Here is a 6,474-nt window from a genome sequence, read left to right on the forward strand (position 1 = left end):
ATTTTATTATTACTATTATTTTTTTTACACTCGTAATGGAGACACATTATTGTTACCTTGAAATCTGTTGGTGGTACACAATAAGTGATAGTGAAGTCCAAGGGTTTTTTTTAAATTGAAATTAGAACTCACCTTTTTATTTCAAAAACATGTGTATTTGTTGCATTTCTTACCATTTGTTCCCAATCCCAAGGAGCCAATTTAAAAAAACCTACACAACAACTTACGACCTACAAAAAAGGACTTACAGTTGTTTATTGCTTAGCATATTTTATTGTGTACCACCAACAGATTTAAAGGTAAACAAATGTAACTCCATTATGAGCGTTAAATAATAATAATAAAATAAATATATACATATTATAATAGAACACGAGAAAATATGCTTGATTTGATAAATAAATAAATTTGATCTTTTTCCATTCACGAATGCCAGAAGTTGAAAGTACGAAAAATCACAAATTCGCCTCTCCTGTAAAGTTGTCATTTTGGATATACCGTAGTTTACCTCTGGTATACAGATATGTTTTAGTACAAAGACATTGCACGGTGCCTATCTCTTTGTTTTAATACCTATTTCGAAAGATATGCAGGTACCTACCTACAATTTCGGAATGACAACGATTACCGATATCGAGACGAAAATCAAATCGACTGGCTTTAAAAATTGAACTACGAGTAACTACTCGCTTCGCTCACATTTTTACAACCAGTCTACTAACTGGTTCTCCCGACTATTTCCAAGTTTAAAATAACAGCGACATACTTACTTTTTATTTATTCACGTGATTCAAAACTAACAGTAACATAATATTATTGATGAAAACTATCTCCAGACGAAAAGATCTCACGTTCACAGATGAATCTATTATCATAGAATAATATGTAATATTCGTATTTCTGCCGTAATTTACTGTCTCTAAGCAACTTATGGATTGCCTACCTCCACGAGTTGTCACTGATTCTAACATTGTCGAATGATCATTGAGCGTTCATTCTGTGAAATCTTAAATGTAACATTATTAATTTTTTCAACCTATTTCATGTTTATTAGAAAGAATTGCAACTAGTATTTTGGGAAATACACAAAATTTGAAGACTTTGAATAAAGTAATACCTACCCAATTCCTAGATACATAATAGTATAAATAGGTACTTATTATTCAGTAGGTATGCCACAATATTTGCATAATTTTAATAAGGTGCCGTGACGCGAAAAAGGTTGGGAAGCAGTGCATTACTAAATAGCAGGCATAATAATAATATTATGTTTCTTAATGTTCGTATATTTTTTAATAGATTATAATATTATACACTTAGTAGCATGTAATATAATAGCTTCGTTTATAATAATGGAATTTTATATTAATTTATAAACATCAATTTATTTTTCTAAAAAATATGTAAGTAGGTTTATACTTACTTACATATTACAAGACGTTATCGTCTTGTAATCCTTTTTATTTATAAAATTCATTAAAACCATGAACCAAAATATTGTCTATACTTTAGTAAGTTCATCTTTAGTTTCAAAAAATGTCTTTTTTTTAATGTTTGCATGGATTCTGATCGTTTTATGTTAAATTTTGTATGAAATTGCAAGCTTTAATATTTTTTAGCTAAATTAATGTGTCTAGTATGTACAGCATTCACCTTTGTAAAAGGATGAGCGATTTATTAATTATTCACCTCTCGCCAGCCTCCATAAAGGCATCTAGGGAAAAACCCCTTTATAACAATATTAAATTTATTTTGTTAGGAATAACAAACGCTTAAATTTGTTAGTTATATTTGGTTTTATTTTCCGTAGTTACTTATTTCCACAATTATATTTATTTAACAGTTTATCAAAAATGATTATTTTATACCATTTTAACACATACACATTAATATTTTGTTATATACATTAATAATTAATACAATACAATCACAATTAATATATATACTAAATTGAAAATGATCCAGGGCTCGAAGTGGGCCGGAGTGCCGTTCATGAAATCCCCAAAATTATGTCTCGTGGAAAAATTAATTTGACCATTTAAGCTATAAATAACAAAAATCTAACATTTATTTTTGTAAAATATACATAAAATTAGATTACTACTTATGTGACTATTTTCGGAAAATTATTCAGCGCTCCGGTTCGTAAAATTTTCCATCTCAAATATATAACAAACATATTATTGAAGTAGGTAGGTATTCTGACAGGTAAGTATTTCTGATACAATGTTTTTCCATTAGTGAAAAAAATTATAATGCGTTATTTTATATTATTAACGTTATTAAGTAAATCGCACAAATAGACAGACGATCCAAGGCAATGATAAATCCATATTGTATAAAAACTACTACCAAACAATATAACATAAATTGAGTATAATTATTTTATATAATTTATATTTGAACATTAATTAGAACTCGAATCATAGGTATTTTGATGTTATATTAGGCTGTTAGAGTAAGTGTTAAGCCACATTTAGACCAAGCGTGCGAATGTTTGTTCTTCCCCCACTCCAGCGAAATGCTCTTGCTTTTTGTTGAGAGAGAATAAGAATTTCGCTGGATTGGGGGAAGAACAAACATTCGCTCGCTTGGTCTAAATGCGGCTTTAGAAGTGCACTTCCACCGAGCGAGCCGAATAATCAAGCTAACTCAGAAATAACAAGGTTCAGTAACAATAATAGTTTGTTATATATAAACGGTTATTTACCGAATCGCGGCTTTTCTTGGCTGGATACGTCTTGTTATTTTAGAGTTTGATTATCCATTATTGGCGTACGACCGATGGAAATTCATCTTCATGGATTAATAACAACGTTTGAATCAGTCTTTGGCGCAATATGTAGACAAAACTCTCGGCGTACAGGGTCTCTTGCAGCACTCTTCAGTCACAAGAGCTCTTCGAATATATGGACGAGAACGGGTAAGTCTGCGATAGTGGGGGGCATCTCTATTCGCGAATCTGTCATCTGATTCACGTGCATAGTATGGCCAATCTACGTCAGATGAAGGCAGTTCATAGTCTTCGGACGTCATTTCGCCCCCTGAAAAGCAATAAAATAGATAATAATACATTAATACAATCAAATAAGATAACACAAGAAATCAACAACAAGCTGTATGCTTTGTACAATGGCCCACACGTACAAGTCCACCATGTCAGACAAGAAAGGCAAACGAAGACATGGTCGTACTCGTACAAGATGTAAGGTTGTTGTCGGATTGGATTTAAAGACACTGTGTGTCCTAAACTGAGTTGTAGGGACTATGGACTGGCCTAGGGGTGAAGGCGGATACAAAGAAGGCGAAAACCCACATAGGGTTGTAGCATCAAAAAGAAGAACAATCATTATAATAGCTGGTGTCAATCCACTGCTGGATGAAAGCTCTCCCCACTCTTCTTGGTCCCTAGTTGTTTGCTGCCACGTACATCCACCGAACTTTATGAGCTCGTCTATCTAGTGGGCTATAGGGCGTCCCTGTGAGCTTTTAGTGCCCTTTGGGACCACTGCATGACGGCATTTGTCCAGCGGTTATCTAATCGCCGAGCGATATGTCCACCCCATTCTCATTTCATCTGGTTAGCGACCTCTATCGCATCGAGCACCTACTCTTAGCTTCCTTATCCATTGGTTTATTTTGGAATCATACTGACGTTAGCGGATTTCATAACGTGAAGGTTCGAGTTGATGCTGTTACGAAAGAAAGTTTTGTTGACTAAAGTGCCATTAGAATAATAAACATTGAAAAACACGCACCATTCGAAGACTTTAGCACTTTCTGACGATATGATCACCTAGTCTTATCTGCTTCATGGGAAACCGCCACTGCGTGATTCGACGAGGTCTTAAATCTCTTTTAACGGAGCCCACTATAAAGTCAGTTTGTTGCATTTTAACCAGAGCTCAAAATGTAACGGTGCGCCGTTCCGGTTCGTGAAATCGGTAAAATTATCGCTCCTTCTCGTGAAAAAAATAATTTGAACGTGTAAGCTAAATAGGCTATATAACGAAAAATCTAACACGTTTATTTTTATAAAATACACGTAAAATTTGATAACTAATATGTTAATATATTCAGAAAATTATCGAGCGCTCCGGTTCGTAAAATTTTCCATTTCGAGCGCTGGTTTTGATCCCACCACACTCCGCACAGACCTCAGAAAATATGGGAGATAGTCGACACAGGAGGCCTGCACGGGGCATAGAGCGATAAACGTCTTGTGGAAGTGTCGGCGCGCGGCTTTATAATATATACGTCCCTTGCATGATGGACAGTTAGTTTTTATTTGCAATTTCAATTATTTCCAAACCTAAACTTGATGAATGATCAATAAAAAATATATATATGATTAAAAAAGTTATTTGGAAACTTACAGCCTCCATCTCTTTTCGATTCCACCGTATTATAAGTCCCATTGCACAGCAGTTGAAGAATCATATACAATTCATTGCCGCAATAATAATGCGGCCCAGGATACAGGATTGCTGGTCGTTGATCGTTTGGCTGTCGATATGCCACAGAAAGTACAGACATGGTGATCAATCCGACCAACAATGGGACATTCATCTGAAATTAATGAAAATTACCTCGATCAGTTACCGCACACAATTTTTTACATGGTAGTAGACAATGCCTAGTAAATACGAGGTCCAATTGGATCATATTGTGTAAAATAGCTTATTTTAACAATATTGTTTTGTGCTTCATCTTTTACGTCAATGAATTCATTTTAAATATGTTCTGAAGATCTTTATTAGACATAGCAAAGATGTTGATAGCAGTGGCGAAGTGATAAATAGTGCACACTAAACTTTGTCAGTCATACGTATTTGTTTTCATTGAAATAAGACAACAAATTACAGATGGTGTGAGTTAAAAATACTAGTCTATCTATAAAATATCTAAAATTACGCAATTAAATCACACATAACTTTTGATATTTTATAGGTAGAATAATATTTTTTATCTATTATAATTTGATTAAGGCAGGGCTTAATGAATTCTTAATCCAACGAAAACAATTACTTATGAATGAAAAAATGTGCACAATTTTGTCGTATCGCCCAAAGCATACCGAAACTATTATGGTTTCGTTTAGGCAGGGTTAAATTGATTTTTAAAAACTAACCAACACCATCTGTTAATTATTGTAGTCATAGTTCAATAAAAACAAATACGTGTGACTAACTAAGTATAATGTGCACTGTTTATGGCGAATCTTAACAGCCTACCTTCACCCTTCGCTACTGGTTGATAGTGTGGGTTGAATTTCCCCAAAGATTTTATGATTCTACAATTCCACTGTGCCGATGACATCCTCTGGGAGTGTATGTACTCCCATACTTTCACAGATTCGCGGCATTTTACGACGAGCGAGAAGGTCTTTTCTCATCGGGGATTGACCGTAATATATTATATCAGAATAATAATCGGTGGTGGTCCGCAGACATTTTCTGGTGGTCCGCGATTTTTGGGCGGATGCTAAAAATTCTAATAAAATCTTCAAACCCCGTGCACCTGCAAGAGTTTGTGCGTTGTATTTTTGTTCATAAAATAGATTAATGGTTTTACGTGACAAAATCAACCGCGATCAGATGTTATTATACGTTACTATATTAATAATATTTTTTATTTCTGTGTTAGCGGTACGCAAAACGTTGTTCGTATTTTCAGTGGTCCGCACTGTAAAAAGGTTGAGAAATACAGCTCTAGTGCATGCCAACTAAAGTCTTCGGAAGTTAAGGATTACATGGATGGCAAAGATGACACCCGCTTAGCCAGAGAGGATCTAAATCTTTAATTAATAGACATTTATTTGTGTGCAGATTTATTTATCTATAAAAAAATATTACAATTTAAATGTCATTTCAGTTAGTAACAACTAATTAGACAGTAATCTTTTTACTTCCAAAATTAAACAAAATATAAAATGGATACTAAATCCGCACAATTTAATGACGAATATAATTATTAAACAATTATTAATCTACTATTACGTACCTTCCTCGATAATATTTTGTGTAATTTATTTAAGTTAGATACAATATTTAGTACGATCGTCACGTGGTTATTTAGTACCCATTAGCGAATTAACAAATACATTTTTTTTATAATAACTTATTAAGTTTTAAGTAATAAAACATAGCCACATAATATTTTAATAGTGACTCTATGAAACATTGCCGTATTTATTTAAAATTAAAATAATTCTCTTCCTACCTTGACAGCGTAATGGTAGACTGATAAACAGCTGATGTATACTGATTGTAATCCTAAAATTTTATCTGTTTTATAGTGCCCTGAAAGCCCACGCGTGAAAATAATATAAGAAAATAAGCAGAAGCTTACGTTTATAATTTATGCGAATATGAAAAGCAGTCTACTCTAGCGGTTGTGCATTTTAATTATGTTCACTTTATTAATATAATATCGCACCAGCATGAAGAAGTAAGAGTATTTTTCACTAAATCG

The sequence above is a fragment of the Rhyacophila brunnea genome, unplaced genomic scaffold (genome assembly GCF_057557595.1).
Source record: "Rhyacophila brunnea isolate RB1 unplaced genomic scaffold, BYU_Rbru_1.0 scaffold_8, whole genome shotgun sequence".
Classification (NCBI taxonomy): Eukaryota; Metazoa; Arthropoda; class Insecta; order Trichoptera; family Rhyacophilidae; genus Rhyacophila; species Rhyacophila brunnea.